Here is a 24936-nt window from a genome sequence, read left to right on the forward strand (position 1 = left end):
CAAAAGAATGTTGAGATATGATACTTTGCGTAACCTCAACCCAAATCCACCCAAAGAATGCAAGGAGCGTAGAATATGCACTCTGGTGTGAAATTAAACATTATTTTGGAGAGCTGCAGCTTTAAATATTTTTATACATGCGCTGTGCCAGATATTGCATTATATTCTTCGTAAAAGACAGCTGTTGGGCTGGTCGTCTTGTGGGTGGATAGGTTTAGTTAGTGTGAGTGTAGGGTTTGAGAGTGAAATCTCTGACCAGGTGGCTGCAATGACCCTAGGACCTCACCAACTGCTTCATATACTGACTCATAATTAGAAACAATTTCATTCTATATTTCTCAAAGACAAACATAACATTTGGAAATTTGTAATTATAAAAAACAAATGAATAAATAAAATAATGATTAAGGGAATTGAATTCTTTGCAACAAGAGCACAATCTGGGCTGGGTTTCCAGAAACCTTCTTAATGCTACGTCATTCTTAACTTATATCTTAAGAGAGGTAGCGATATATTTTTAAGAATGACGTAGTGATACGAAGGTTTTGGGAAACCCAGCCCTGGTGTCTTTATCCATGTTTTTTTTCCATGATGAGCATCAAAAATGCTGATCATTAAAATACAATTTCGGGACAGGAATAATGGCTGTTATCGTGTTCTAGTGGATGAACAAGTCCACTCATATTAGATGGATACATCATCTCTCTATACTAATTGCTCTACTTGATGATGTAAGTCTTAAGATGCAGAGAGCTGGCCCTGTGATCGCCAGCAGGAGGAGAGATTCTCAAGTGTGCCTAAAAGACAGAGCAGCAGATAAATGAGGGATACACAGACCCGCATGTGACATTCTTCCACTCTTCACAAGAGTAACATCATTAACAGAAAACACATGGGTTCTAATACTCTGTTTTTTCAGTGTGGGGGAATGGCAAAAAAATATCAACAAGCCAATGTGAATGTCCTGTCCTTTCGAATCAACATGTCTAAATTCGTTGTTATCAGGAAATTTACTATATATACGTTGATTTATTGTTAAATACTGTGTTGTCAAAGATGACACACACTTTTTAATACTTTTTATTGGTTAGAAATGTGCACAAAGCTGACAAACATAAAGGGTGACGAATAATTTACATTTTTGGCAAAAAAATGACAAAATATGAAGAATGAAGGTTTCAGAAGGACAGGGTCAATTTCCAAGCTGTTCCATTATATGGAAAAATTATGCTGTCAAACTAGATTTTCAGTGAAAATTTCACTCGGTTTCTATCATAGGACATTACAAAACTGTTTATGATACTTAGTTCTTTTTGTCTCTTTAGAGTCTTTCCTGGTCTTTTTTGTTGTATATACTATACCTGGTGGCCTGGTCAACTATTAATATCAATCAACGTGTTTGACTTAAATGCTTTACGTGTTTAACATAAAGTAAATTATGTAATGTATTTAATGTCTTTAATTAAATAGCAATATTGAAGCTACAGTAACATACACTGAGATTTCTTAAAAACACGACTGTATACAGTACTTATCAACACAAAACTTGTTTGATTGATTTTTTTAAGAGAATCACAAATCATTCCAGCCAAAACTTTACTACCGGATGTTTGCGACAGTAGAACAGATTTGTTTCAAATACGCAGACATCAGTACTGAATACAAACACAAAACAAAGTCTGCAAGGAGACATCTACTGTACATTATTCATGAACACAGCACATACAGTTGTGATGATGCAGTGCTAATGTAATGTTCCACTATTTTCATTTCATAAATACATGTATTTTATTTTGCTTAAAGAGGGGAAGATACTGTATAGTTCCTTCTCTGGCTCATGATATCTCAGCAGTGTACAAGGAAACTGCTCCACAGGCTCTGCTCCTCCTTCAGGAAACCATCCATTGGAGACATGGAGCCCCTGCCTGGATCATGGGAATCTGAGCACTGAGGCTACAGCCATTTACATTAGCATGTAATGCACTTCTATGCTAATTTCTGTCGGCTTCCAGTGGCACCCCTTGGAGACATTACAGGATATTTCAAACCAGGCAACTGATACAGGACAGCAAAGGGCCTGTGCTGAATTTTTTGTTCCAACATGTGTGCATATTTCATATGCATCTTGTTGATAGTCATCTGGAAAACAGTGGCATGCAGGATATTATAGCTGCTCTTGAAAATGGGAAATAATATCAACATTATGAACATAACATATATATTAATAGAAATGGAATGTGAAACAGGATGCACACAATAAGAAATGTATATTCTTACAAATCTGTCTATATAAATTCTATGCTATGGTAACTCTAAATTAGCCTAATTATGAACTAACAACATTCTTAAACAGCAAACCATTCAAAGACCTTTTTGTCCCATCGCACTTGACAGTTCAATGTCCAAGTACTGGGGTAAGCCAATGAATAAATTCTTTCATCACAGTTTAGAATCAGCCAATCAGTCCAAATAGTTCCTTTAAAGTCAGTGAAATGATATGAATGGGTTTACTGTGTGACAAACAAAAGCACTGTGCGCAAGACTGGAGGGCCACGCCAATTCACCCTAGAAATCAGAGTATAAAACATCTGAGTCATATTTCATTATAATTCATATGGAGCAATGATTGACCAAACCCTATGACAGTTGAAACTATTAACATAGGCCTATATTTCCTAAAGCTGCATTATTTGATGTGTTATCTAGACCTTTCCAAAACCAGAGCATGCGCATTTCAAAAACTGTTAAAGAAAAACATTTCATAATTACCACATATAATAATGCTGCTGTGTTTTCAAAAATAGAGTTGATACAATATAAAGCTGTGATGAATATCTTAATATATAAAGATAATCATAATATATAAAGATAATATACAAAAATAATCAAAACTACAGAGCTTGTTTGGCTTTATCGAGCTCATGGAAGGTTGAGAAGAGAAAATGTATCTAAAATGAAAAGTATATTTATTTTAAGACAAGATAGTGATTTATTTTTACGTTAATGAGCTTTCAGCTGAGGGTGATAATGTTATATTGTATTGATAAAGTGAAATACACACTGTGACTGTTGTCTGTCTATTAGAAACAAGCTCATAATTTCTCTGATTAGGCCAACTAAATTATTTTAAAGAAATACACGGATGAAATGTTGGTGGTGTGCTTAGACAACTACATAAAACCATGGTGTCAGATTGCCAAGTGAGTTAAAGAGGGTCAGTCAGCAGAGGGGCTTGACTTCTCACCCCAGAAGAGAGTTGGAGTGCTGATCTGTCAAAACAGAGCTCTCTTGCCCGTCTCTCACCCACATTCCGAAGTAATTGAGCTGATGATTAGTCTAAGAATCACCAACACAATGCCAGCTGCAAGGATGTGAAACGGCCTAAATACTGGCATCCACATTTGATTCCGCTTGCACAGAGCTGCACTGTTCGTTTAATGGAGTAGAGGAGCACATGGCTATCATAAAAACGCTTTAACCAAACCTGATCTGGGCTGGGTTTCCTGAAACCTTCATATCATTACGTCGTTCTTAAGAATATATCGCTACCAGTCTTGAGGTATAACTTAAGAATGACACAGCGTTAAGAAGGTTTCTGGAAACCCTGCAGCCCAGATCTCTCATATCCACATGCCAATATCCCTTTCTATTTGGGGGGATATAGTTTGGCTAATTTACTTTCTTCATGCAAGCCGGAGATAAAACGCTTCCCTATGGCTCTGTTTGGATATTGAGGGCAGGGTCCATTTTCTCTAGCCAATACATGTCAACACCCTCCTAAGTCGAATTAAATTGAGCGTGGTGGTTGAATTACACTGTATATGTCTTTTGATTGGAGATCTTGTTTGTTTTTAGTGCCACCTGACCATAGTTGAAACAGACTGTTCAGTTTCATCGAACAAATTATGTAAGGATCTGCTTCAAGTTCATCTTCAAAACTAATTTTTACAATGTTTTAAATTACCTTGTAATTGTAAATTAATGAACGTTTTTGTATTTGTAGTTTACAAATAATTTCATATGGATTTCTTCTTTAATTTAAAACACAATTTGAAATGGATTTTGTAATGAATGGTCAATGGTTTTTCTGTACTTTTAAGAATATCTGTGTAAATTCCGACATTCAAAATATGGTGGGATTCACTTATATTCAACGGTACAATAAGGACTGTTTACTTATGTGGTGTGTGCTTGCAGAAAAATGCATTTTTGCACAGCCTGTTAAATTAGTGGTGTGAACATGTGGTCTGTGGTAACGCTGGCAGCTGGCATGGTAGTAAATCAAAGTGAAACACAGACCTAATACATGGGCTTAAGTCAACACTGATGAGTGTTTAAAATCAGCCGTAGGAATATCTCATCAACATTACTGCTCGCTCCACCTGCAGAGTGCATGCCCACCCACAGCGTAATGAGTGTGCATACCTCACATTTAATGACAGTGTGGTTTCCCCTTATTTCACACTGTGCAATAAAAACCTAATGATGCTATCAAATATGTAACAGCGGTTAGTGTTTGTATGGTTTATTAAGTCGATGCCAATATTAAGATGATGGTTTATCTATACTGTATATGTACAATTTCTTTGCAGTAAAGAATACTTCATTATTATTATATAAGCACAAGTCAAGTTAGCATTACTGAGCCCACTCATGGTTGTAGTGTTTTAGATGTTTAGCTCTTGTTACTACTTTGGCTGATGATTTTAGCCAAAGTCACTTATTGGTGTCTTTATAATAGAACTATCCCCATGGAGCAACCTGGTGATTGTCTTTCTCAAGGGTACAATATGATTTTATCATTCAATCAAACCTTTCTTTCTTGCTATTTCATCTCATTCTAAGTCAATTCTAATATGTCTCCTCAATCCATAATTGGTTATTCCAAACACTATCCATCTTATCCTTGCCACAAGTGTGAATACTATGTAAACCTGAGTAGGACTGTAGAGTCCAATACAAAGTCTATTCCCACGAAACTCTATTTAAACCATTTAGCAATTCCAACTGAAATTCCATTTCCCTCCATGAGGAGCCTTTCCACTGGGCTGTGGCATCTAATTTGGACATTGATACATGTTAAAAGTTATTTATCCAAATGTCTGTGCCCTGGCCCGTGGCCAATCGGAGAGTTGAGACTCTGGAAATGGTACCAGCTTTAGGAAGCCCTGTGAGAGGTTCCTTCCTCCTCCCCAGAGCTGGAGACCAAACATTTTCATTAGGGGTGATAATCAGCGTGACTTGTGGTCATCCGACCAGAGGAAGAGATTCATTAGAAGGCCTGCACCCGTTTGCATGTTTTCTTCCTCTGCTCGTGCCTGAACCGTCTGTGGTCTGATGATGGATGAGCTGAGCAGGTGGCAGTCCTGGATAAAGTGCATGTTGATTCTTCTAAAAGTTTATAGCACTCTGATTCAGTTTCACTTCTCTCCAAGAAGACAAATCTAGTAGAGATCATATCAGAAATCTAACCCATATTGGAATCTGTTCGTTTCTAAAGCTGATCTAGGCTGAACATACCAATATTGTTGCGCGATTTACCCCATTCAAACCATTTAACTTTAGAAGTATCAACCTGCCCTTATCTCACAGGAAAATCTTGATCACACCCCTGTACAAAAAATTAAAATGAACAAATTCACTATAAAGTATTTTTTTCTTGAGCTGATTTGTACATCCAAAATGACATGAAACATTCTGACAACCTTGATAGGCTAATGGCACCCGGAGAACCTGTACAGCCCTACGCCCGGCACTAATGGTAAATTGTAAGTCCAGGATCATGCGTGCGCTGTGACGTCAAATAGAGCAGACATGGACAAATGAAAATCCATTTGAAGCTGATAATAGAATTCAGTCTCTGACGGTACACTTCAACTGCTACCAGTTAAACGTACTTTCAGTCAGAGCTAGTCATTTTTTTATTCCCTAATTGACAGTGTAAGGTGTGCTGTAACTTTTATTAAATATTTCAAAATGAACAGAATTGCATGAAAATATAATTTAGCACAAGAGAAGCACTCTTATCTTTAATTTTTCTCCGTTCTCTTTTATCTCTCAGCCAGGAGCACTTAACTGTCTGAACAAGGCTGTTAGGTAATGACGGGCTGTGCTCAGTCAGGGCTAGAATAACAGCACAGAATATATGCATGGTTAAAATATTTCTCCACTTTAATAAGAGATTAGTAGGCACCCTCCACCTGTTTCTAGGGTTCAGGCGCTTGGCAACAGGCAGACTGGGCTCAGCAAGAGAGTGCGGCCCCTACATCTGTTTGGCACGTTGTGCTTTTCAATCACAATGTCAGGCCACAAGCTTCTCGTGCTCACAATGAGATCACTGTGTTCTTCAGGACCCAAACCAGCCCTCAACAACCACAGCAGCAAAATAAACAAACCAAGGAATGTAAATTCATAATATCACTGCTTATTTCAAATCTACCTACAAGTGTCAACCGCATATTATTAGCAGTTATTGGATGCGGAGATGTGAATGATACTTGCGACACACTTAAATGTTTTTTTTTTACTTTTTGCAACATCTAACAAACATTTGTGATTAAATACAAAGTCCTGGGTACTTGAGTTATCTTTAAACTGTACATTTTCCCCCTAGGTAAATTGTTGATTGATACATTAGTTGAAGGGATGTTTTTTCTTTTGCGGATGTTTTTGATTTGAATAACCCATGTTGCTTACATCTGCAAGGGGCAAACAATCATTCTCAACATATTTTTATTCAATTACTCTCATTTGGCACATGTCAGGTGTTCATTTTGGACCCTGACTGATATTTGAGGGTGTAGTACATAAAGTACTACATGATGAGTAAGGCCATAAAATTAAAGCTCATGTACTAAACAACTTTAAATGGATCCAGGATAGAAACGTGAAGACAGGATTAAAATCACCACTACTCATATTTCCTGAACTCATATCCATATGCAGTTAACTTTTATTTGTGACCAAAAAATTTTTATGTGAATATTTTGCTACTACAGATGGGTTTGTAAAGGCTGTGACACACCAAGCCGATGGTCGGCCATCAGCCAATGTCGGGCTGTGGTTGAGTGTCTGATGCCTGGCGTTTGTAGCGTTCCGCATCGTTGGTAGTAGTCGGACCCCTGTCTGTGACTTTTCGGTCGACTGAGCATGTTAAATTGCCAGAGGCTTAATGAAAGCAAGCAAACAACGAAGTTAAGAGGGATCACACAGTAAGCTCTTTATATTTAAAGCTATGAATCCGTCTGTGGTGAGCGAAACTGCTTAATGCAAGCATTGCTTTGTTTGTGGTTTGAATATTCACAGTTTTCCTTTATTGAATGAGGAATACAGACTTTACCATCTCTTGGTTATTTCCTCTCACACAGGTGTAGAAGGTATAGTTGACTGTAGTCTTTGTGATATTTTTTACCTTCGTATTTTTGGCTATCATAGTTTGCTACTACTAATTCTTATACGTTTGTTTGGTAACGTCTGGAACATAACAACACAAGTTGCATTATATGTAAAAACAAAGAATCTACTATTTAAAAATTCACAACATGAGGATGAGGAAATGATGACATAACTTTTGGGTAACGTGTTCCTTTAATGGTACTAGTTAATAGTAATGTGGGGTGGTTGAAGGCTAGCATGTCAGTGTCAGTTTTGTGCTGGGGTGGGGGTCTCTTTTACTCTATTGTCATTGACCTGCTGCTTTGTGACGGCCCCCTGAAGGGTTGAATCAGCCTAAACCTACAAACCACCATTGCTCTCCTACAGTAGTCCCACACTCCAGCCTACTCCTACAAACACAGCCATTGTCAACTAACTGAGTTAGAACAGACGCTGAGGTTCATGCAGGAAGTGATCCGTCAAAATCTTGTCTTGTCTCCAATTAGGCTCATCAGATGGGCCTGCCCTTATTAATTCAACATTTAAATTTAACTTTGCATGTACTGAGCATTTCAAAAGCATATTGACTTAAAAATTAATCTTTTCTCTACTTTACCTATTGGCCAGGTCATGCAACATACCTTATTTTCCATGTTGCAATGTTTTGATCGTTAAAGATTTTCAGAAGTTATATCTTTATTTATCTGACTAATATCTTTGACGATCAAAAGAAACATTGCCAAATTGAATTTAAATAAAGGTACTGCAGTGTGTGAATCTCTTTTACATTTGTACAAAAATGAGAACGAAATGGATATTATAAAATAAAACAACATGGAAAACCTCAAGACCTGTGATAGAATGACAACCTCCATTCATTAGACTACAGTATGTAAAGACATGCAAATGTAAATGCATGCAGAAGTCTTTGCGTTATGTAAAAACATTGAACCAAGTACAGCACAAGCAAAAAAAAGACTTCAAAGTAAATAAATACATCTTAGTCATAAATTAAAAGTTCTGGTTGTCAAACTTACAGAAGTCCAGAGTAAATGTGATGAATTACTCAGATGGTTGCTCTTTTAGGACACCTGTATGAATCTAAGTAAAAACATCCCCTACACAACTTACATAAGCTATAAAAGCATTTTATTTCTTTTTTGCCTATGATATTTGTTTTTTCGATCTACATATCCTGGAGTTACTAATCCTATCCTGCAAGATGATGATCATTTTAATTATACTTTATCGTAAAGAACCATATCAATGTGAAGCACAGCAAAACAAAGAAAACTGCTTTCAATGATGCGTTTTCAATTATTGTCTACTTTTATCTTGTCACCCACATTCCTGATACATAATCAAGTTTAAACCTCTACTTCCCTGAGTCCCCTAAACTTTATGAAGTCATATGAAGACAGTCATGGTGCAGTGACCCTCATTCCTCAACCAGTAGCGCATCACACAGATGTGTGCTCATATCATGTCATGCTGCCACCTGCACCCATTAACAGAGTCAGGAGAATCAGGGGAGGGAGGACATAACAGGAAGGAGGATCCTCACATATGTAAAATGTCTTCATGAAGACGGGCCCCTTAAACAAGTGTCAATCAGCTGCTGCAGGAGCCAAGAGGAAGCCGAGTAGGTGAAGTGGGTGTGTGTGGAGCTGGGCCGGGGCTCCTGTCGCTCAGACTAAGACAAGCACGGCAGGGGAGCTGATCCACAACCTACCCCTACCCAGCAGGCTGGGCAAGCTCAGAACAGCCTCTCTGTGGGTAGGCCTAGCCCTAAACAAGCAAACCTACCAGGACCCTTGAAGCGCAACCCTGTTGCTGTCGAAGACTGAAGCTGGATGGAGGTACAATGGCGGGGTGAATGCAGGACAATGGAATTAGCTTCCAATTTGTATCACTTCCCCTAAGGATTGAGACGTCTTATCCTGTTAGTAGCTCCTCTCTGCTGAGCGACATATCCCTGCTTTGAGGCATGAGACGGATAAGCAAGCTAAAGCCCTTGTTATCCCACTTTTTCCTCAAAGAGATTACAATCTTAGCCGCGGTGCGGCTTTTGGGTGGCATGTACACGTCGACTGGTGATTCCCACGCTTGACTGACATCGCGCCCCGGGAGGCGTCATTCCTCCAGGACACATCAGCTGTCAAGACACTTAGATCGAGACCTTCCTCAGGTGCCGAGCGCTATTCACTCTTTGCGACACCCAGGAATCTACGTTATCCGGCAGCTTCTGTCCTGCTTCTCCGCGTCAGCTGGGGGCAGGAACACAAGGCAGGTGCCATAAAGAAGCAGGGACAGAGATTGGCCCCGCTGCGGACAGGGTGAATAGCGGGGAATGTACTCTCTTGTGCTTCGGGGGGGCAGTATGAGTGGAATGCGTGTGTGATAAAGACTCTTGGCGGGTTGGTTCTGTTCGGATCATGCCACAATGGCGTCTTTGACAGCTGAGAGAAGAGCGCTTTGTGGGCCCCTGCCAGTGACACTACACATTGTTGTGAATGCTCCGCATAGCCAGCATTCCCCATCGTGGCTTGCTCTGTGCTCAAGGCTTATTAAGAATTCCTTTTTTCTTTCTCTCCTGCACTTCGTTTTGTGAGGCTGTACATTGTGTTAGCAGCTTCGGTGGACGCTGAAGGATTATCACAAAATGCTCACTCTAAACACAAGTGGATGACATCATTCAAACATTAGCAGTACAGTAAAATATGTTGAGGACTTGGAGATTTTGGATATTATACAGTATAAATCAAACTAAAGTCACATTTAGCAAAACTTTTTTACATGTCGTGATTTCTCATTTTTTTGTTTAGAGAAAATTAGCTGTAAATTCCAAGGCAATGTGATTAAACAACAACAGGGTAAACTACTTAATTTATAACATTAACTACCACATTAACTACAGCCTAGTTTAACCAGATGCTGCTTCAATATCAGCGCTGGTTCAGCACTGGACATGCGTACTATATTATCTGTCTTAAAATGAATGTGCAGCTTTTTTACAAAATGTAAAATAAAGCTGTAATCCTACATTTTTGGGTTAAAATTGCGTAAAAACTAAAGTGCATGAAATAAACAGTGTTCGACACTGCCTCGCAATGATACGTTTATTGCAACAGTTGACAATTTGAAATTAGTTGACTTTGACTGGCATAAAGATAAGGACATAATCTCCAGTTTTACGTTTCGTTCAGTGATGATGAGATAAAGGAAAAAGTTAAAGACTGTAGCTTTAAGTGTTCTATCGCCCACAATGTAATGAAGGCAAGAATATTGAATTGTATTTAAAAAAGGAATCTTTCTGTATATGTTCTATTTATCTGTTTATATGGAAGCATTAAGTTAAGAATCAATTGATACTGTACTAGTAAAGTAGGCCTATGCCAGATTTCACTATTCTGCTTGATTCCCCACAACCTAGCGTGCAACTGGCCTGCAAGATGACGTAATGTATTGTGAAAATTGTGTTAATTATCACAAATTGTTTGGCCATGTTTGCACCATTACCTGATTTAATATTTCCCTTATTGAATCAGGCACTAAAACAACATGAGCAGCGTGTGCAAATAAACACTGCTAACAGCAAGTGTAATTTATTCTTATAAACGACCCCCTCTATGCTTGTGTTGCATCGCATGCATCCACAATCCACAGCTGTTGAACAGGAAAACTGGATGAGTAATAAAAAAAGAGGATAAGTCTACGCCCCTGCACAAAAATGAAGCACAATACTTGGAAGTAGTGGAAAACACTTCATTGTCCATTAATTTTTCTTTTATATCGTCTATGAACATTGCTAGTTTGAAGTAGATCCTCAGTGCATCCCTAAGAAGCAAAGCTAATTGAATTTCCATTTTATGTCTTTTGAGTGGATTTGATTACGCACATAACCAACCATACACACACACACAATTTTTAAGGATGACTTATGAATTCCCATTTACATTTGTAACAAATTATTTATATCTTCCTCAATGTTAAAGGATAAATTAATATTTTAGATTTCCTTTTAATTATTACATTTTTGCATTTTAAATAGTCCTGAATAACAAAGTAATGGTCGTATAAAGTCAATGAAATGTTTATGCAATCCCGGCTAAAGTTGCATTATCTAATAACAGTCTGAGATTCAGAGGATCAAAGAAGTCATATTTAAATAATGAGAATAGATAATAGATAATGGATGTTTATTGCTGTAAATGAATGAAGAAAGTTTTCAGATATAAAGTAGAACTCAAATTTTCATATTAGTTATATTTTTTTATTTTATTGACACTACATTTTATTACTTTGAAGATTTGACATGGTCATTGTTATAATAAAATATAATATAATATATCAGTGTCATACTTTGCATGTTATGAAATGCAGTAAATTATAAAAAATGACAAATGCGAATGTTGTTTTATACATAATATAAGAAACTTTGTTTGTTATAACACAAAAAGACACAGCTTACATTTTAAATGAAAAAATTCTAATATATTTGTTCTTTCAATTGCCACATTTTAACATTTAACAAAGTACAGTATGTGTGTTTTTATTATAAGTTTCAAATCTAACTGATTTACAATGATCCATAAAGCTCTCCTGACTCTTTTAAATACTCTAAACACAAGCTATAGACTCTGTATAGACTCTGCCCTATTCTTGTGAGGAGAAGAACATGGTGCATAGAGTCTGCCAACAGAGCTGACATTATATCATGTCTGTACCCTGTTCAGGAGGGCATAATGAGCCAGAATTGGGCGTTTTTTGTGTCCTTTTGCCGTCTGACAGAAACAAGGATTTTATGAAGAGAAAACATCATACTTTGCCATGTATCTTCCTCCTGCATAACCCACTGTGAACCAGACCCATGCCTGTGTAAAACACCGACATACTCTCTCTCTCTCTCGCTGGTGTGCTGTATAAAAAAAAAAAAAAAAGCTTCGCCATTCCACTTGATTTGACCATGATGAGGTTTCTGATGTCATGTTCACAATAATTCTGTTAATGTGCTTCGAGCAAAGTGACTAAATTGCAAAGTAATGAGATCATGCATATTAGAACATCAAGTGCATACTGTGGTGATCAGCAGACAATTGATGCTAGAATGACTACACAAATAAAGTACATACGAGTGTTTTCTCACACATGCACGTGCAGTCATTGATACAGCTTAAGCCTGGCACTCCTCTAGCTGGCAGTGCAGCTTGCTGATAGGCATTTTTGATTGATCTTAGATGGTACAGCTGCAACCTGAATCTGCTTTTATTTAGCATGTTTATATCTCCTTAACAAGCTTTCCTTGACATATGGCACACATGTGACAGATAATTCACATCAAAGACTCATGTCTCATGCACAGTGTCAGCATTAACTAGGTACCAGAAAAAACAAAATCACAAAAAATAAAGTTGCGTGCTATTCATTGTCAGCTCTGTTATCCAGGCCAGATCACGTTTACATTAAGAATTGCTGGTAATTCATACTGGACCTGAAATATTTGCACACTTCACGGCTGTATAAGGTCTTTTATTCAAAAAAGTGTGTGTGGGGAGTTGCAATAGTAGGCAAAAGAGCAAGTAAGTGACTATTATTTCGAACAGTGACCAAAATGTACCTAATAGTTTGATTATCTCCCCAAAATGTTTTAATGCAGTAATTGGAAAACCCCTGCAGAATGTATTTAATGGTGATAATGTGCTAACGTTTCACTCCTTTCCCATCTTCCAATAACTGAATTGCCCTTACCAAACATAAGAGCATGCACACTCCATTAAACCTTAGGGCTACCCTGGGAGTTTCTGGAACACTTTCAAAATGACTTAATCACCCCCCGCAATAGAAAATAAAATAATGAAAAGAAATAACTGTTGTGGTCCACCTGGGATTTGGCTTGTAAGGCAGAGCGTCAGTTTCTGCATGGGTGACTTTTTATTTGCTGTAAGACGTTTAAGACAGTGTATTGAGACATGGAAAAGGTTGTAAAGACATGCCCTGAAGTGAGCTGAAGATGAAGGGAGAAGTACTTCATCTTAAAAAAGAGAAATTCTATCATCATTAACTCACCATCATGGCATTCTGAACATACTTTTCTGCTCTTTGTATATACAGTAAAAGGTGACCACAGGTTCCAAAAATGATTTTCTGATATCAAGATTTTGCACAGAATTTTAGCACAAAACTAATCCTATTGTTTTCAGAAAACTTGAATTATAGCATATGAGCCATATTACAGTTTTTCTCGGTTGCTTAAACACATTTCTTGAAATGATGTCTCGTATTCTCAAAACAGTAAGCACAAATCCATAACATCTCACCTAATTCCCCAAACATCCTATTTTCAGGTCAAAATGAAGCTCTTTTCTCAAAACCATTCAAACTATCTAAAAAAACAAACTTTGCTCACAGACATGACACACAAGCCCTCAAAATCACCCACACTACAACATAGTCTTAGACACTGGTGAGATCAATTCAAAACACGGTTACTTAAATCTCTTATTGGGATTCAAGGATAATTTGACAACTTAGTGTTTATTAGAACATACAACATAAAAGAGTGCAGATGAGCAGAATGAGCTTTATAAAAAAAAAAACATTACACTACTGTAATGTAGATGAAGATGATCTTACTATACAAGACACGGAAAGTTTAAAAACCAAATAACAATATGAACTGGTCATGCAACACATTACAGTACACAACTGCACAAATAACATTTACATTCAGGCATTTAGCAGATGCTTTTATCCAAAGCGACTTACAGAGAAGATATAGGAAACAATACAGTGAAGCGATTGGTCAATAGGAGGCGATGTAAAAAAATATGGCATCCTGTGCACCTTTGGCTTAATTTCTTAAAAATATACTATTTTCAGATAAATTAAGGGGAACAGTTAAAAAAAGGCTACAAATGCACATTTGTGAACTTGACAATCACAAATTTAAGTTTATTGTGTTTTTGTGTTTTCTGAATGAAACATGGTTAAACCTTTGCAAAATGAGGCTGTTTGTGTGTGGGGCTTGTACGGGTTGGTGTATTGGTCTGAGAATGTGTTTATAGTTGTCAGAAAAAGGTGAATTGTTTCATGAATTGTGTGTTAGCAATCGAGAAAAACTGTAACAGCTTTTATGTTTTGACATTTTTTTTTATTTGACTGTCTCATACACATTTTAACTGTAAGAAAACAATTGTAAATACATTCTGCTAAATTTGTACATAATATTTATACATCATCAGATTTTTTAGGCCTCCATGCCTTTAAGATTACAGTGATAAAGGCTTATATAGGAGTATATTTCCATCACTGTCTAAATTTGCCAAGAGGCATTGCAAAGCACTGGCCATGCAACAAGAACATCAGCAGTGTCCTCCCCTGAGAAGAAAGGGGCTATCATCAAAAGATGGACGTAACCGTTTAGCTTCATAAATGGGATATTGCTCAACTGTGATGAAAGCTATTCTTAGAACCATTTTCCTGTGTTGCATTCTCTTCATGACTGTGGGAGGAGAAGATGAAGATCAGCAGTACCTGCCTCCCGTCTGTCTGGGTGTCCCTGAGAACCCTGCTATCCGGCCCAGTTGTCTCCAAACACAGCATTGGCCCTGAGCCTCATACATTCCAGAACTTCCAGACAGCTCCAACTTTATTTTCAGGCAAAACGGCATCAGGCCTCTCACATGACATTCCCAAAAAAGGCACTGTGGCCCCAGACTACCCTAATTCCCTATGTGACTTAACCATTGAGGAATTAAAACAATATAAGTTATGTCAAAACCGGTAGAAGAAAGTGACTACCCCATACTAATGATAAAGTTGTGGATGACACTGTTAGATGCAAGAGTTTTGTTTTTAATATAGATTTGTTCAGCATTCTAATGAATAAATGCAACAATCAGTTAAATTGCACACATGCACAAAACAATTGTGAATCTTGAGTTAAAGGAACAGATGACTCTTTTAAGCCATACTGTGAAAACCATTCTCATGATGATTTTGCGCTGTTTTCTTGGAAAAACACAAAACCTAAGATAATGAGACTTGTTTTCAGAGAAAGAAAAGCTCACGGAAATGTTTAACTATTTTAGGTGACCAGTTTTTTGTATGATCTCATTTGTCAGTTTTAGTCCGATCTGCTTTATCCCTCAGTGGGGTGGGCGTCATTCTTGTTTTTTTCCTAATAATCTTTTGTTTTGTACTAAGATTCGCACAAAATGGGTATCTTATCAAATAGTTATGTTCTTTCATAATGTTGCCCAAAGAGAACCATGGGCAAATATAACTGATGATAGTTCATCATTCATTCATCATAAAAGTAATGAAATCCCATCTCGGTCAATTATTGCATATTTGAGAAACAGCAGGATCCAGGCAATTTATGCCTATTGGTTCATTTATACATTACTGAAAAGAATTGGCGATCTGAAAAATATAAAAACCCAAGGCGGAACCTTTTTTTTGGCTCATACAAGACAAACACCTGTTGTTTACATAATTTCCATGTTGAATCTGTAAAACACTCATTCCAAAAGCAGACTTTTGTTTACTGGTAATCTAAAATGGCAACATTTATATATATAGACAGATACCAGGGAAGATTTTTATAAATCAAATCTCTTCAAGTTCATATTCATGTACTGTGTAAATGATGAACCTCATTTAAAATTCCATAATTTTAGAGTGTAACGCTTTATAATTCTGTGATTAAAATCACATTTTCTAAAAGTCCCATACAGCTCAAGGGTAATACTACACATTAAAATATTCATATTCCTATTAAATGCAGTAAAATTACAACCATAAATATAACCTGGCAGCATTAATGAATGTCCAATAAACATAAAAAAATGGACTAAGTAAATCTTTAAAACCTTTACAGTTTTTTCTTATGGCTTACACACGTTTTCAAAACAATGTCACCTTTTCTCAAAACTCTAAACACAATTCCCAAAAATGAACACACAAAATGCAAAATGCCTCACATCTCCTTCAAAATGTAACACTGCATTCGAAATACCATAAACACATGTCAGAATGAAGCATTTGCATCAAATGGCAAACACTTCTTTCATAATACTGAATAGTTTCGATATACCATGTAAACACTGTTGTTCTTAATTTAAAGCTCTTTGGTCTTTCATGGGTTTATATCTATATTTCAATACAATGTTCAACAGTGAAAGTAATCCGCTGAGAGTGGTAACAAGTACACTGTAAACACAATTGCAATGTACCAACAGAAAATATTTATTAGGCCAAAGATTACTGTTTTATACAGTAGAATTCAACAAAACCATAAACATCTGTAAACAAGCGTCTTCGTCCTCCATGATATCTTTGCCTTTCCACTCTGTACAGAATTGAAACACAGTATGTGTTCAGCATAGGAACTTCAAACAACTTACAACACAAACTGTAGTACAGCATGATAACAAACCTCATTCATTCAATGCAGTGCAGTAAATGGATGGTTTAGAATTACAAATGTTTATGCAATACTATGTAGTAATGGGTATTTTTACTGTACATTACTTTATAGCTAAAATAGTCATTAGATAGTTCCACACCTGTTCTCATTTCTGAAAGTTCGAATGATTGACGCCACTGTAAATCGACTCAAGTTGGGCTGGACTCTCATTCCAGCCTCTCTCATGGTCAAACCGTGGTTGATCACATGATCAACAAGTGTTGCCCTAATCTCATCAGAGATTGCTCTCCTTCGTTCTCTTCTTTGCCCTCGCCCTCTTCCTCCTCTTCTTCTTCCTTCTCTTCTCTTCTTTGCCCTTGCCCTCTTCCTCCTCTTCTTCTTCCTTCTCTTCCTCCTCTTCCTCCTCTTCTTCTTCCTTCTCTTCCTCCTCTTCCTCCTACTCCTCCTACTCCTCTTGCTCTCTGTCCATTGTTGGCATCCATTGTTCAAAACAGGTAATCTGACCTTCGATCTATTTATAGGCCAATACTACCATAAAGCAGTGATTGGATAGTGATCAGTTAAGCAATTAGTGTTGCCACATGTGAGGAGTGTGTGTGTGACCTGGTGATTACGTATAGCATTTTGATTGGTTGTGTTTGGAAAAGGAAAGCAAATCACTTCCTGTTAGATTTTTGTGTTTTAGGTAGAGAATTGTGTGTAGTGTTTTGAAAAAAGTGTATTATGCAATAAACACTGAGTCAAAGGCTGAGAAATAGCTTATGGTTTTGGAGATTTGGTGTGTAGTTTTGCACTTTGAGTGAGAGGTTTCAAAAAGCATGTGACATGAAAAGATTTTGTGTGTAAGCAGTTGGAAAAAACTGTAATATTTCACAACTTTAATTTTCCAAAGTAATGTTCTCAGTGCTCCACAGAGGCAAAATTGAACTAAAAGAATATAAAAAAATAAGTTTAAGGCAGGAGTTTATTTAAAAGGGGTTTTCACTGAGCTTCAGATCAAAACTGGAAAGATGTCTCGAAATCTCTAAGAATCTCATCTCCAGTTTGAAGATTTTAATTGCACTGGGCATGTTTGACCCACTGGGTCTCTTTAAGCAGCTCATCTGCATGCTGCACATCTCAGAGGAGACACAAAGGAGCACAGATTGAAGCAGTAGAGTGTCAGCATTTTTATTGTAATTGAGTCACTGACTTTTGTATCAAGGGGCAGCAGATAATTTGATAGGCAGCTGAACATTAGAAAATGTTGGCCATTTAAGATGTTTTTTGTCTGTTAACATGCAGAGTGGTGTTATAAAACAACAGGTACATATTGTTAGCTCACGTTCACTAGCACGGTCAAAAAAATGCTGTTGGACATTAAAAATCAGTTCTAAGTTAAAAGTTTAGAAAAGAGATATGAAGCAAAATGATGTAGACTTCCAATATTATAATATGCTACTTGGTAGGCTACAAATGACAGTAATATGCTATGACAGTCTATCTTTGCATTTTAATGTATGCAGTTTCTATTTAATTGCATTGATTAAGGATATTAAACCCTAATCTTTTTTATAATAGCATTAATCACGCCCGTTGTAAATTTAGTGATGTACTAGTGCCCTCTTCTGGCTGAAAGGGCACACATACGACACGTGATGTATAAAGATACAAACAGCATCTGTCCTTTATCGGCTTTCAGGCAATGACCCACAGCATTCAGGCAATGACCTACGGCATTGAACCACTTGTATTTTTTAAATATATGATCCGTTTTCTTTATTCATATCTCGATGGAACGTGACATTAGTTGCATATGGCCTAATTTCACCTAGTTCGCCCCCAGACACTAATTAGACAAAAGGGGGCAACATAAATCGTCTGTCTGTGCTTAAATGCCCCCAAAGCACAGTCTTCCCTCTATAATACATTAGATTGGATTAACTATAGAATAAAAATTATTCTAGAATTATGGTGTGATCAGTATTGTTGAAATTAGTAGTTTAATGAAGGTCAAAATATGTGGGATGCTGATTCTGAGGAAATATATAAAGGGGATAGGTTACCCAAAAAATAAAAATATGTTGTGAATTACTCTCTCTCTAGTTGTTCCAAATCTTTGTAATTTGTTTGGTTGAACAAAGAGAAAGGTATTTGGACAAATGATTGTAACCACACAGTTCTTGGACCCCACTGACTACCATAGTATATAGGAAAAATGACTACGGTAGTCAAAAATGCCCCAGAACTGTTTGCTGTATACATACTTCAAAATATCCTCTTTTGTGCTCAACAACAAAAATAATATATAAAAAGTAATTGTTCCTACTTTGGTGGTCAATGGGGTCCAATAACTTATTGGATAAAAACATTCTTCCAAATATCTTTCTCAGTGTTGTACCAAACAAAGACATTTATACAGATTTGGAACAAATCGCAGGTGAGTAAATGATGACATTTATTTTTCGGTTAACTCTTCCATTAATAGTCTCACCTTTTAAAGTTTAGTAAACATGCGGTCCTATTAAACCAAGCTAGTTAAGAACGTACCATACAGGCCTATATAATTCATGTAGTAACTTGCATAGATGATTGATTAAATATTTTGATACTTAAAGGGACAGTTCGGCAAAAATAAAAATTCTGTCATCATTTACTTAAATTTGAAAAGTTACTTTGGTAGTCCATGGTGGCCGTGGAGATAATGTTGACAGAATTTTCATTTTTGGGTTAACTGTTTCTTTAACAATAAAGGCCGCATCAAAAATGGTCACAGTGAGTTACATTACCTCGTATACAGTGAACATTTTATCTATGATTTTCCTTCATTGTGAAAAAGCAAAACTGGACAATCTAAACAGCTAGTAAAACTGTTAGCCTACTTCTTTAAAGTTTACATTTGCTCTTTTTAACCTTGATTTCCTTTTTCAGAATATTCCCAAGAATTGTATTATTGTATTATTTATCACCACAATGATAAGGTATTTCAAGAATTATTGGCGTGACTATTTCATCCTTTAGAGGGCGCACGTGTCCAAGTGATGGGCGGAGAAAATAGAATGACGCGTTTCCTGTCGCTCAGAGCTTTTTAACATAGCGTTATTTTGTATTTTTCCTCACTCGTTGCTGTGCGATTTTTGCTCCTTTTATTGTCTGCAAATGCTAGAGTCTGCTACAATGATTTACATAGACCTCAAATCAGGTAACCCAAACTTTTACAGCGCTCTGACATGCATATGAATGTGAAGATTATCTGTAGACAGATATACAGACGTGCTTAAATTTGTTGGTAGCCTACCCATCCACAAAAAAAATGAAGAATGCACAATTTTCTCTGAAACTCCATCCATCCATCCATCCATTTTCTACCGCTTATCCGAACTACCTCGGGTCACGGTTCTCTGAAACTCGCAACTGACAAAAGTAATTGGCATCCACCATTGTTTATTCGATATTTAATAGAAATCAGACTTTGCGTTTGATTTATTATCCAACATAAAATTTTAAATAATAAAACCAATGACAATGTCATGAACAAAAATGATGGGACCCCTGACCTAATATTTCGTTCTACAACCTTAAGATGCACCTGTCGCCAGGTAGTTGGCCCTCTCTTCCTAAGCAAAGTGCTCCAGCTGTCTCAGGTTTCATTGGTCCCTTCCCCAGACTGCAAGTTTCAGATCTTTCTAAAGATGTTCGATAGAATTGAGATCATGACACATAGGCCGCTTTAGAATAGTCCAATGATTTGTTCTTATCCATTCTTGGGTGATTTTAGCTGTGTGTTTTGGGTCATTTTCTGTTGGCGGACCCATGACCTGTGACTGAGACAGAGCTTTCTGATGCTGATGTGACTTGCCAAAAAGCTCCAGTTTTGACTCATCTGTCCAAAGGACATTCTCCCAGAAGGATTGTGGCTTCTCAATATGAATTTTAGCTAATTCCAGTTTGGCTTTTTTAAGTCTTTCTTACAAAAGTGGAGTCCTCCTTCCATTGAGCCCACTTTTGTTTAAAAAGCGGATGACCATATCAAAGCGATGAAAGTATACATGATACAATCGCTTTTAATTTCATCACTCTTTCAGAAAGGAATGAAGTATTATTTCAATAAACTGTAAGAGTACCAACAAATTTGAGAACGTCTGTATGTTGCATGAAATCCAGAATGCTTTGTACTGCCCTGTAGATGGAGTTCTTCACATTTCAGAAAGTTAAATGTATAATATCCTATTTAAAATAAATGTCTTTAATGTCTAATTAGGTATGATGAATAAAAATTTGCTTAGACAACATGGCTTCCATGTGCTATGGTATTTACATTTTTAGGGCGTTACAGTAATGACATTCAAAAGATTTGAAGTTGTCAAATTAAAGGCTCTTAAAGTATAAACATGTCAGGCCTTGTTTATATGCTTATATGGAACACTTTTATTTCCATTTTAAGAAAACAAACTTTCCAATATTAAACAGTTCTGTTTAAGACAATAATGATCAACTTAAATTACATCAAGAGTAAGTTACTAAAAATGAGTATATACCACTGATCTGAAGTAACAGTAACTAGTTTTATAGTAATCCAATAAACACCTAACAGTGCTTTACAAAGAAACAGCCCTTTGCATGCATCTACAGTTGAAAGAAAAAGTATGTGAACCCTTTGGGCTTACTTGGATTTCTTCATAAATTGGTCATAAAATGTGTTCTGATCTTCATCTAAGTCACAACAATAGAGAAACACAGTCTGCTTAATCTAATACCGCACAAACATTATACGTTTTCATGTTTTTATTGAACACAACATGTAAACATTCATAGTGCAGGGTGGAAAAAGTATGTGAACCTTTGGGTTTAATAACTGGTTGACCCTCCTTTGGCAGCAATAACCTCAACCAAACGTTTCCTATAGTTGCAGATCAGACCTGCACAACGGTCAGGATAAATTTTGGACCATTCCTCTTTACAAAAGTGTTTCAGTTCAGCAATATTCTTGGGATGTCTGGTGTGAATCGCTCTCTTGAGGTCATGCCACAGCATCTCAATCGGGTTGAGGTCAGGACTCTGACTGGGCAATTCCAGAAGGCGTATTTTCTTCTGTTGAAGCCATTCTGTTGTTGATTTACTTCTATGCTTTGGGTCGTTGTCCTGTTGCATCGTCCATCCTCTGTTAAGCTTCAGTTGGCGGACAGATGGTCTTAAGTTTTCCTGCAAATGTCTTGATAAAATTTGGAATTCATTTTTCCATCGATGACAGTAACCCGTCCAGGGCCTGAGGCAGCAAAGCAGTCCCAAACCATGATGCCCCCTCCACCATATTTCACAGTTGGGATGAGGTTTTGATGTTGGTGTGCTGTGCCTTTTGTTCTCCACACATAGCGTTGTGTGTTCTTTCCAAACAACTCAATTTTGGTTTCATCTGTCCACAGAATGTTTTGCCAGTAGTGCTGTGGAACATCCAGGTGCTCTTTTGCAAACTTCAAACGTGCTGCAATGTTTTTTTTGACAGCAGTCGCTTCCTCCGTGGTGTCCTCCCATGAAGTCCATTCTTGTTTAATGTTTTCCTTATTAATGTTAGCATGTGCCAGAGATTTCTGTAAGTGTTTAGCTGACACTCTAGGATTCTTTTTCACCTCATTGAGCATTCTGCGCTGTGCTCTTGCAGTCATATTTACAGGACGACCATGCCTAGGGAGTGTAGCAACAGTGCTGAACTTTCTCCATTTGTAGACAATCTGTCTTACCGTGGACACATGGACATCAAGGCTATTTGATATACTTTTGTAGCCCTTTCCAGCTTTATGTAAGTCAACAATTCTTGATCGTAGGTCTTCTGAGAGCTCTTTTGTGCGAGGCATGGTTCACATCAGACAACGTTTCTTCAGAAGAGCAAACTCAAAACTGGTGTGTGTTTTTTTATTGGACAGGCCAGCTTTAATCAACACATCCAATCTCATCACATTGATTGGACCCCAGGTTGGCTGACTCCTGGCTCCAATTAGTTCTTGGAGAAGTCATTAGCCTAGGGTTTCACATAGTTTTTCCACCCTGCACTATGAATGTTTACATGTTGTGTTCAATAAAAACATGAAAACGTATAATGTTTGTGCGGTATTAGTTTAAGCAGACTGTGTTTCTCTATTGTTGTGACTTAGATGAAGATCAGAACACATTTTATGTCCAATTTATGAAGAAATCCAAGTAAGCCCAAAGGGTTCACATACTTTTTCTTTCAACTGTATATGTTGCTTGGCAACTATTTTGCTATTCTGAAATGGTACATAGCTTGGTGGACCATTTTTTGTTTGTTGCTGTATTTTCTGAACCATTTGTAACCAAATGGAAACCATTTCATAAGCCCACTGAAGCAGTGCTTGCACAGTGAATAGTGAATACTACTATGAATAATATGGTCGTCCTCCCAGTTTTCATCTGTGATGTTCTAAATCTCTTTATCTATATTAAAGTGAGATATTGGGTTAATTAGACTTTACCTTTATTTTTTACAAGGCACCAACAGTCAGTGTGAACAGTCATAGTACTCATGCTGCAAAGTGGATTAGAATAATTAAATGGGTAAAATAATGTAATGTATACATAACCTCCCTTTTTCCTGTTTTGATGGGCTGTGGATCATAGAACATAGGCTTTTGTCTTCCTGGTCAGTGTATTAGAGCAGGGAAGCATGACTTTTAAATGAAAATACATAAGGTGATGCCTGATACCTCGACATCATGGATTGCATTAACATGAACTTTCAAAACTATGTCAATAGTCCTTATGCATCATTCAAATGAATTATACCTAGTGAGTTCAATTACTTTTCTTTACAGATGTAAAACCAGGCTCTAGTGAAACCATGAATGGTGCACAAGGAAAGTAATTCAAAGGATCGAAAGGTATGCAGTATACCATCTTTACAATTAGTTTTTTATTCATATTAATAAATAATTTTAAAGATGTGCAATGATGACAATCAATTGCTGAGGTCATGGCCAATGAAACTATATAATAGCATGTATTACCAGAGCACGTCTTCTGAGCAGGTTTTATTTACTAATGCGCTATTATTAAGGGTCCATTTAGACTCCATCTCACTTTCATTTTTTTCCCACAGGCAAACCTTCAAATCCAGATGGCATGAAGTATCCGCCCAACTAGAAAAAATAACCGATTCTTGAGGGGAGTGTAAAGACTGAAAAATATATGAAGATTGTGATGGAATAAGAAATTCACACCTACTGCACCGACCACACATGGCTTTCGCACGTCAGACATGGCTTAAAAAGAAAGGCCAGATGAACAGAAGTGTATATGTATCATTTTAATATATAAGGCACTAGGTTGTATTAATAAAATAAGTAATAATATTATGTAATAATATTTAACAAGTTCTATTATAAACGCTTATGCTACTGTGGAAGATTTATGGTTTGATGAATTTCTTATGAAAATTCACCTCTGCTCTTAATGATTTTAGCTCTTACAATTGTTAATGTTTCTAAGAAACCAAAGACATACATGATGTTTCTTGACTTGAGATAATTTTTTATGAAAAGTTGAAGATACTGTATTAAAAGGCAGAAGACAGAAACCTATGGGCTTGTGGGTGAATTTAAATCTATAATATTATAATTTATTGAAAAATCCGTGTTGAGAAAATATTTCAAATGTTTTGGTGTTTACAATGAATAGTTTTCTTAAAGTGTCTTAAATTACAACTTATTTTTGGACAACATTTATTTTATATTATAACACGGCTCATTTGAATGCTTGATTCTGATTGCCTAGTTGCAACATTTGCAGGTTCCTTTTTTTCCCAGATAACAACCTCAAAAACCAATAACGGACGGTAACCTGGATGCAGCCATTCATTTGACAGTTTTTTTTGACAAATTAAACATAAATATGTCTTTTATTAACATATATGACAGTATATTTACAAATTGTTAAACCAAATTGCCTGTTAGTGATATTTGAACGTTGTTTTATTACCTTTAACTGAAAGTATATGGCTTTTCCTCGCGGAAGGTCTACATCCGGTAAAAATTATCTAATAAAATATATAAAATTCACATTTCATGTCCAGTTTTATTCTTATGTGGAAAGTTGCAGTGTAATAAAGGGGATAATGTAGAAGCAGTCGGCTGTTTTCATGA

General features: G+C 36.8%; 1 long non-coding RNA gene across 1 annotated transcript; it reads left to right on the forward strand.

Moving 5' to 3' along the window:
• Positions 1–19846: 19846 nt before the first annotated feature.
• LOC130428050 (uncharacterized) lies at positions 19847–24852 on the forward strand. Its single transcript, XR_008907385.1, has 3 exons — positions 19847–19985; positions 23611–23676; positions 23895–24852. It is a non-coding gene; the product is annotated as an uncharacterized LOC130428050 (long non-coding RNA).
• The last annotated feature ends 84 nt before the right edge of the window (positions 24853–24936 follow it).

The sequence above is a fragment of the Triplophysa dalaica genome, chromosome 8 (assembly GCF_015846415.1).
Source record: "Triplophysa dalaica isolate WHDGS20190420 chromosome 8, ASM1584641v1, whole genome shotgun sequence".
In the NCBI taxonomy this organism is placed as follows: Eukaryota; Metazoa; Chordata; class Actinopteri; order Cypriniformes; family Nemacheilidae; genus Triplophysa; species Triplophysa dalaica.